We start from the raw sequence: 9,646 nt of genomic DNA on the forward strand, positions 1-9,646 counted from the left end.
TAGCATTTTGCAAGCAGTCCATTCGCTGAAACCAGCAACGGTGAGAAAGAAGATCCTCTCAGCCTTCCCAGGCCCTGCAGGAGACACAGCCTGAGCCCCCTCTGAGCATCAAAGGCCTCAGTTCTAGGTTTTAGAAAAATTCACCGTTTTCAAGGAAAAGAAGGAAAGAGAAGAGTGAAATATAATCTTGAAATAAAAAAAATGAATTTCCCATAAAAAAAGGATATTGGATCAATTCTGAGTTGTTTGCACAGTTTCAAAAGGAAAAGAAAGTCAGATGTGACATCATTTAGGTTTTTAAGGACACTGGCACTGCTCCTATCTATGGGCTCAAATCTGACTCATATACACTATTCTACAGAGGAAATTTCACTGAGGTTCCTGCATGAATCTTTGAGAAAACTAACCCCATATTTCCAGGGTTTCCTCAGGAGACTGGTCCTTTTGCCATGGGAGGGTTTGTTCAGGGATAACTCCAATCTCTGACTTTAGTGCAGGTGAGAATGTGTTCTGCATATACAAATGGGACACCAATGTCGCATATTTGGGGATGTCAAATTGTACTAAACAATTGAAAATCCAGACAGATTCCACAGGAACAGATGGGAAGGCAGCTCACCGCTTGGCATGAAACCAGCCTTCAACAACCCTCTTCTGCTCCTGAGGTGGACCTGATGCCCAGTGGTCTGTCGCCCTCTGGTGGTTAAGAATGCCAGCAGGAAAATTTGTGTCTGAGCTCTTAATGAATTCCCCTCACTCTGTCTCTAGTAAAGTAATAAACAGCTAAGTCCTCAAGTTTCAGACTATTCATTTGCAGATACAGTGTGTTCTGGGAATTGTCCCTTGATATGGTGAATCTGCCTTGCACAGATGCAGCGTATTTTGTCATGTAACTATGAGCTTTGTTTATTTTTATTTCTTTTTTTTAATGAGTAAGTGGGGATTTATTAGAAGACAGAAAAGCTTCTAGAAGTTGAAGGGGGTCCTAAAAAGGGTGGTCAAAGCTTTGTTTCTTTTTTTTTATTGAGTTGGAGTCTCACTCTGTCGCCCAGACTGGAGTGCAGTGGCCACTTTTGGCCGCTGCAGCCTCGACATGCTGGGCTCCGGCGATCCTTCTGCCCCAGTCTTCCAAGTAGCCAGAATTACGGGCATGCGCTACCACGCCTGGCTGATTTTTTGATTTATTGTAGAGATGAGGTCTCGCTGCCCAGGTGGGTCTCGAACCGGCGGGCTCAGGCAATCCACTCACCTCAGCCTCCGAAAGGGGTAGGATTACAGGCTGATCCACCGAGCCCGGCTGAAGCTTTGTTTCTTATCAGAATAAATCACTTCAGCCCCTTCCCTGGAGCATGGTGAACCCATTCCATGTAGTGGTCACTGGATGTGAATCCAGAGGCTGCCCATGATGGTCTTGGGGTCCTCCATTCTGTAACAAGCCTCCTTGATTCCACTAGCTGAAACTCACACAGGACTCCTGCAAACATAGAGATGACCTGTTCAAACTGTCAAGTATATACTGTTTCTTTTCCTACTTCCACTCATACACTCAGTATCTTGAGTCTTCATGCCACAGTCATTAAAACAGCAACAAAGAAAACTCAGCAGTGCCCAAATTCCATGGTGAGTCACCTGTGTTCATTTCTGACCTCTAAATGGCAACATCTGTGAATTTCAGGACTGGGGCTTCCCCGAGCGCTGCAGGGTCAGAAATAGGCTGGTTTCCATTGGCAGAGTGAGGACCCTATTTGCACTCCTCCTAATAGCCAGCCATGAACTGTGACGCCTCACAAAGGGAAGAGCCCAAAGCAGACAGGAGTGATTTTACTGTGATAATTAATTAACTACCATTGCCCTATTTGGTTTATAGATGCATACAGATAATGTTTGTAGGAGTAAATATTTCCTCCTACTACAGATTTACAAGTAACTCAGATTATGAAGGGACTATGCGATGTGTCCAAGAGCTGCATGTGGTGAGAATTACACTCAGGATCTGGGCCTATGCTCTTCAGTGCTAGACTCAGCTGCTTTGTGATCCAACTACAGAATAGAGTTAGTTGTGCGCAGTTAGCTTTGTAAAACTGTTCTCTTTGAATAAGAACACGAACTGCTTTAAATGTACTCTTGTATATATATGAAATACAAGTTTCATGAACGAGCAAGTCCATGCAAGTGTATTATCAGCAGTCTGATGTCATATGCATTATTGTACATCTGTTCATCCCTTCTTCTGTATCTATCATTCACTTGGTATTTGTTCTAACTAAAATACCGTATAATTGACCTATAATAAGTTTCACATACTAATGTGTTAAGTTGATAAATATTGACATAACTATCATGACTCTCAAGATGTCAAACAACTCATTTCACCTGTATACTTTCTCTAGTTCTTCTGTAAATTCCTGCTCTTCCCCTTCCTTTCTCTCAGTTCTCACTAGACATCGACTTATTGTTAGGATACTTTAGATGAATGTTCAGTTTCTAAGATTTATAAAGTCAAATAATACAGATTATACTTTTACTTTCTGTTTTATTTTCATTGGCAAAAATATCTGAGCATTCAACCATGCTGTAGTATGTATCAAACACTCAATATTCTTAATAATGAATCAAAGTCAAGTGAATGAATAGACCAACATTTTCCTGCAGATTAAGCTGTTGAGTGAAACATGGATTTTTTCCAATTTATTCATTTTATCAATAAAACTACTAATCCAACTTGGTGAATTAGGCAGCGGATAAAACAGCTTTATTTCTTATTACATAAACAATAGCAATGTCAAAATAGTTATCAATTTTCACGAAAAACAACAAAACTGGAAGTCTGTAAATTCACCTATTTTCTTTGCTACTTCAGTTAACTGAAGTTACTTGACCCAGAACAAAACTGAAATCTGTAGAAAGACAAACCCTTACAGGATGAAACAGGAACAGAATATCGGCTTATTAGTTTATTTTGGACAGAGGCCTCCAGATGGCATGTAGACTAGGACAAGTAATCTTGATAGGAACATGCATTGGATGGGTCAAATCTTAATGCAGTAAAGGTGTCATGGTTTGAAATTTCTAGCGTTAGCATATTCCTATTTCCACTGAAGTCTTTTATCCAGTGTGGTTGGATCTTGGCAAAATTCCCTCCCACACAGCTGGTTATCACTAGGAGAGAGGAATAACTCATTTATTAGAAGCGCATTAGGAGCTATGTCCCCTACCACCAGTACATAACTAAAGAATTAATCTTCATGACAAAGCACTGATACCAGTATCCTAGGCCTAAGGTGCTGCCTATAAATAATGGGAAGAAAAGGGAATTCACCACAGAATTTCTTTTGACCTACAAATTCTATCAGACAAAACAACAAACTTAATCTATAGGGAACAGCAAATATGGATGCAGAGTACAGAGATGGAGGAACATTGGAGATGTGAGTGAGAGACTGGGGGAAACAAATTCATTCCATTCCAGAAGAAAGGGCAGAAATACATAGACCTGAATTCCATACGGAAGATGAACAGAGACTCAGGAGAGAACTCACTGAGACCAAGCATCATGATGCATGCTGGTGAATGTGGCTAAGTGAGAAGATCAGAGACCAGTACTTAGTCCACCCCCGTCTACCATATTAAAAACTGTCAACAATAAAACTGGGGTGCAGTTTTATTGCACCAAAGTTGATTGAATACAGGAGAACAAATGGGGAATGTGCAAAGTAATAGGAAAATACAGCAGAGTTTCAAAGGGGAACCTGAACTCTTGTGTTCATAGCAGGGAGACGTTTCAAGTGCAACCACTGAAACAAGTATCAAATGCAGACCTGAGAAAATTTAAACAAACTTCACATTAAAGGCATTGCAAAGATAGGGTGTGTTTTTATACTGTAGGAAAAAAATCATGGAATCAAACACTAAACAAATACAAAACTCTGAATCCAAAATGTCTGGTTATCAATAAAACAATATGATGTATAACAAATAGAAAGAAAATCATAATGAACAAATGATCAGAAAGGGTGCAAAATGACACTATTATTATGACTGTTTAAACAAGATATTAAAGTTTTAAAGTTAAACAGTCATGCTACAGAAACAGGTAACATTTGTTGAAAGATGGAAATATTAAGCAGGAGTCAAATGACCTCAATATTCTCTGGATTTTGCCTTCTGTTTGCTGCGGTTAACTCCCATGACCAGTGTGTTCCTTGATATTTAAATTTATTGAATTAATAAAATACATGTTCTCTCTCCATCTCCTTTTAAGATATCTAAAAGCTATAGGAGTTCTTTACTAACATGGTTCTCATTGATGTTGTTGGTTTGGTAAATGCTTCATATGCAGTAGAATACTGAAAGGCATATCAATGCTTCTGGAAACAGGTTTTACTTTAATGTTTATAAATTTTTTTTTCTAACTAAGACATAGCTCCTAAGAGAAAATCTCCCTTCCAATGTCTTGTGCACCTGTTAAGGGCTGAAGCCTGTCTGGTGGGTTTAAAGCCCCATTGCAAACCAGACGCCACCAAGCAGGGAAGTTTTGTGTCACTCACAGAGCATGTTCCTTTCAGAATCTCATTCCAGTGTGAAGTGGCTGACCCTGGTTCAGAATAGTCTATCAGTGACTCCTAGTTCTTTTGAAATAGTAAATTGTCCTTGATAAACCCAATGAAGTCTACAGGGAGACCCCACGCAAGGACTTCATGAAAGAACCAGGGAGCCTCTTCTCTGGAGATGCCAGATGCACTGATACAGTCAAGAGACATGCAGATTTCAAAAACTTTTGGTAAATTTGTGGGAACCTGATTTTTCCTTTTTAACCATCTGGTTAGGTATCACATCAAATATTAGCTTCACAGACAGATTGTTGTAATTCAAGGCCCAGATAATTAATCACACACACGCACAAATATAGAGACACGTGCACACAAGCGTGCACATACACACACACACACACACACACACACACACACACACTGATGTTAATCTTCACATGCTTGGGTCCCTAATCTGCCATTCTTAATTATACCTAAGCCATGAGAAACACAGTAAATATGACCAAGGCCTAGATATGTGATTTTCTTCACCAGAAAAATCTAAAGCAACATAGTACAATTTTAGATGTGGCAGGTGCGTGGACTTTTTGTTTGCCTGTTCTCACCTGGTTTTCTGCTACTGCCCTTCATGCCTGATAGTCAGTTTCTGTTTAAAAAGCACTTGAATCCATTTTTTCTTGGATTGCATTTGCTTCTGGTTTATAGTTCTGCCAATACCAGAATGGACATCTGTTTTATTAATTTATTTATCTTTTAAATTTAAAGATGTGGGATACAGTTCAGGGTTACATATACAAATGTTCATTATGCAGGTACCCTTGTTGATGGTGTTAGTCCCCTTTCCCCTGGTATATTCCTGCTACTGCCAATCCCACATTCCCCCACACTACTCTCAATTATTTTCTTATATTATTATGAAAATTGTTCAGGATCTGCTTATAAGTGAAAACATTTGATACCCAGTTCTTTGTTTCCATGATAGATCACGCAGTATTATAGACTCTCAGTCCATCCAAGTTGCTGTGAAGTTCCTTGTTTTGTGCTTATTAATAGTTGCATGATATTTCAACAGGTATATGTACCACATTTTTAAAATTCATTCCTTTTTCGACGGACATTAGAGTTGGTTCAATGCTTTTGCTTTTGTAAACAATACTGTGATAGCAATGCATGTGCAAGTATCACTGAGTGATTTGAGTTTCTCCAGGTATATTCTCAGTAGGAGGATTGAGGGGTCATATGGAAGGTCGAGTTTTAGATCTTTTAGAAATTGCAAAACTGTTTTCCACATAGGTTGTATTAGTTTACACTCCATCAACAGTGCAGAATTTTTTTTCCCTTTTCCCTGCGTCCTCACCAGCATCGGTTATTTTTTCAGTTAATGATGATGGCCGTCCTGACTGGAGTTTGTTATTATCTCAGTGTAGTTTCAATTTGCATCTATTTGATGAATAGTGAGGTCGAGAATTTTTTCTGTATCTGTTGGCGGCTCCTATGTCTCTTTCAAAGTAGTGTCTACTCATATATTTTGCCCACTTTGTAATGGGACTGTTTATCGATTTCTTTTTGGCACATTTGAGTGCCTTGTAGATCCTAAATGTTAGGCCTTTGTCAGATATACAGTTGGCAAATATTTTTAGATAATCTGTGGGCTGTCTCCCACCCTCTTGATGGTGCCTTTGGCTTTGCAGAAGCTTGTCCACTTGATAACGTCCACCTTTTCTACGTTATCTCACATGACATGGGCATTTGGGGTTTTGATAAGTAATTGGCTCTCTGTTCCAATTTCCATAAGGGTGTCTTCTGCATTTCTAAGGTTCTTAGAGTTTGAGGTTCTACACTGAGCTGTTTGACCCATTTAGAGTTGATTTTTGTGTATCACAATTGGTAGGGGTCTTGTTTTAATCTTCTGCATTTGGTCAGCCCAGCATAATACACTGAATAGGTTCTCCTCTTCCCACTGGCTGATGGTGGAGGCTTTTTCAAAGATCAGTTGGGTAAGAAATTGAGGTTTTGGCTTCTGGAATCTCCAGCCTGTGCCATTGTTCTATATGCATGTTCTTGTACAAATACCTGACTGTTTTGATTATTTTGGCTTCTTAAAACAGTTTAAAGTCTGAACGAGTGGTATACCCTGCTTTGTTGTTTTTCTTGAGGATTGTTTTGGCTGTTCATGGTCATTTATGTATTCATATTAATGCCTGTATTGTCATTTTCAAGTCTGAGAAGAATACTACTAGTAATTTAATGGGTATTGTGTTACATCTGTAGATTGCCTTGGGCAAAATGGACATCTTAATAATACTGATTCTTCTAATTCATGAGCATGGAAGATTTATCCATTTGTGTTATCTTTGATTTCTTTGAGTAGCGTTAGTAGTTTTCATTTTAAAGGTCTTTCATACCTCTGGTTAGAGAGATGCCAAGTTATTAAATTTTTCTGTGGTTATTGTAAACGGGATTGTGCCTTTTATTTTGGTTTTTGTTTGTTTATGTTTGATGTATAGAAATGTAACTGTTATTTGCATATTTATTTTATACCCTGAGACCTTGCCAAAGACCTTTGTCTATGCAAGGAGGTTTTTGACAGATTCTCTGGGGCTTTCAATGTATAGAAACAGGCCATCTGCAAAGAGCTATAATTGACTTCCTCTGTTCCTACTTGGAAGTACCTGATCCCCATCTCTTGTCTGATTGCTCTAGGTAGAGCTTCCAAAACTATGTTGAAAATGAGGGGTGAGAGTGGGCATCCTCGTCTTCTTCCAATTTTCAGGGAGAATTGTTCCAATTTTTGTCTTTTGAAAAGCTGTTGGTTTTCTGTAGTTGGTTCTTACTATTTTGAGTCATAGTTCACCTATGACTAGATGTTCAAGGGTTTCATCAAGAAGGGGTGCTGGATTTTGTCAACAGTTTTTTCTGTGTCTAATGATATTATTATGTGTTTTTTGTCTTTACATGTGTTGATATATTTAATTATGTTTACGATGCTGTGAATGTTGAAGCATCCCTGCATCCGAGGAAAGAAGACTATGTGTTTGTGGTGGATGAATTTTGAGACGTGTTGTTGGATTCAGGTTGCTAGGATCTGGTTGAGAATTTAGCATCTAGGTTCATCAAGTACATTGGCTTGTAGCTCTCTTTCTTTGCTGAATCTTTACCTGGTTTGGGTAACAATAGGATATTAGCTTCATAAAATGATTTGGGGAGAGTTCCATCTTTTTCAATTACCTGGAATCCTTTCAATAATTTTGGTATCATTTCCTCCTTGTCTATGTTCTAGAATACTGCTGGAAATCCATCTGTTCCAGGGCTCTTATATGTAGGTAGTTTTCTTATGGCATTGTCAACTTCCTGGAATAGTATTGGTCTATTTGTTGTCTCGATTTCTTCTTGTATCAACCTGGGGAGCTTGAGTGTTGTATGAAAGTCCTCCATTTCCTTTAGGTATTCCAGTTTGTTTCCATACAAGTGCACATAGTAGTCTCTGATAATCTGTTGTGTCTCTTCAGGGTCAGTTGTGACTTGATCATTTGCATTTCTATTGTGCTTATTTGGGCCCTTTAAAAATCTTTTTCGTGGTCAGTCTAGCTAGGGTCCATAAATCTTGTTTAACCTGTCAAGAAATCAGCTTTTTGTCTTGCTGATTTTTTTGTATTATCCTTTTGTCTTGTATATCCTAAATTTGAGCTTTAATTTGTTGATCTGGTTTTTCTGCTGAAGTTAGGGTTTTGATAGGCTTGCTTTTCCAGCTCACTTAGGTGATTATTATTCATATCTCTGTGTGTTCATAGAGATATGAATTCCCCTCTTATTATTGTTTTCATGGCATCTCAGGGGATTTGGTAAGATATTTCATCATTTTTCTTTGTTTCCTGGTATCTTTGAATCTGTTATTTGATTTCCATGTTGACCAAGGGATTCTTTAGCATCATGTTCTTTAGTGTCCATTTTTTGGTGTGTTTTGGGAAAACTTTTTGGTGCTGATATTTATTTTTATTCCACTGTTGTCTGAGAAGTTGCATGGCAGTATTTCAGTCTTATGAAATTTGCTTATACTTGATTTGTGACGGAGGATTTGGTCAATATTGGAGTATATTCCACGTGGTGGGGAATAGAATGCAATTCCATGGTTGTTTGTTGGAGTGTACTGTAGGTATCAATTAAATTCATTTTATCAAGTGTCACGTCGATGTTCCAGATCTCTGTGTTGAATTTTTGTCTTGATATTCTTTCTAGGGTTGTGAGTGGGGTATTTAAGTCCTCAGCCATAATTGTGTTAGAGTCAATATCTCTTTTTAAGTTTAGTAGAATCTGCTTTATGAAAGTTGGTGCCTCTATGTTGGTTGTACATATTTAGGATGGATATTTCTTGTTGATGGATTGAACCTTTTATTATTATGTAGTGACTTTTGGTATCTTTTTTGATAGCTTAAAGGGTATTTTGTCTGATATTAAGGTCAGGACTCATGCTTTTTTTATGATTCGTTTGCCTAAAATTCTGAGTCCCATCTTCTTACTTTGAGTCTATGAGTGTTTTTTTCTGGTGACATGAGTCTCTTGGAGACAATATATTGTTGCCTCATGATATTTCATGAATTAGGTCATTCTGTATCTTTCAGTGGTGCACTTAGACTATTAACATTCAGGTTATTTATTGAGATATGAGAATTTAACCCTGTCATGAGAGTCTTATAAATTTTTTAGTTGTTGCTGCTGCTGTTGGTTTATTCATTTATAGTACTTCTTTAGATTATGGGTATGATTTATGCATGTCTTAAATCTTTTTTCTGCTCTCTTGTAAAGTGCATTATCATTCTTTTTTCCTTTCTTTTGTGTTTAATGCTTTCTGAAGCATTTCTTGTAGAGCTGACCAGGAGGCAGCATAAGCTCTTAGAGATTGAATATCTGGAGAAGATTTTAATTCTCGATCACTGATGAAGCTTAGTTTAGCGGGGTAGGTAATTCTTGGTTAAGATAGTTTATCTTTGAGAACTTTGAAGCTTGGGATCTATGCTCTCCTAGCTTGAATTCTGCTGCTATTCTAATTGATCTTCCCTGGTAGGTAGCCTAAACTACTTCTCTTGCTGCCTTTAGAA

This window comes from Carlito syrichta, unplaced genomic scaffold, assembly GCF_000164805.1.
Source record: "Carlito syrichta isolate Samal-C Ts95f unplaced genomic scaffold, Tarsius_syrichta-2.0.1 Scaffold317135, whole genome shotgun sequence".
NCBI lineage: Eukaryota > Metazoa > Chordata > Mammalia > Primates > Tarsiidae > Carlito > Carlito syrichta.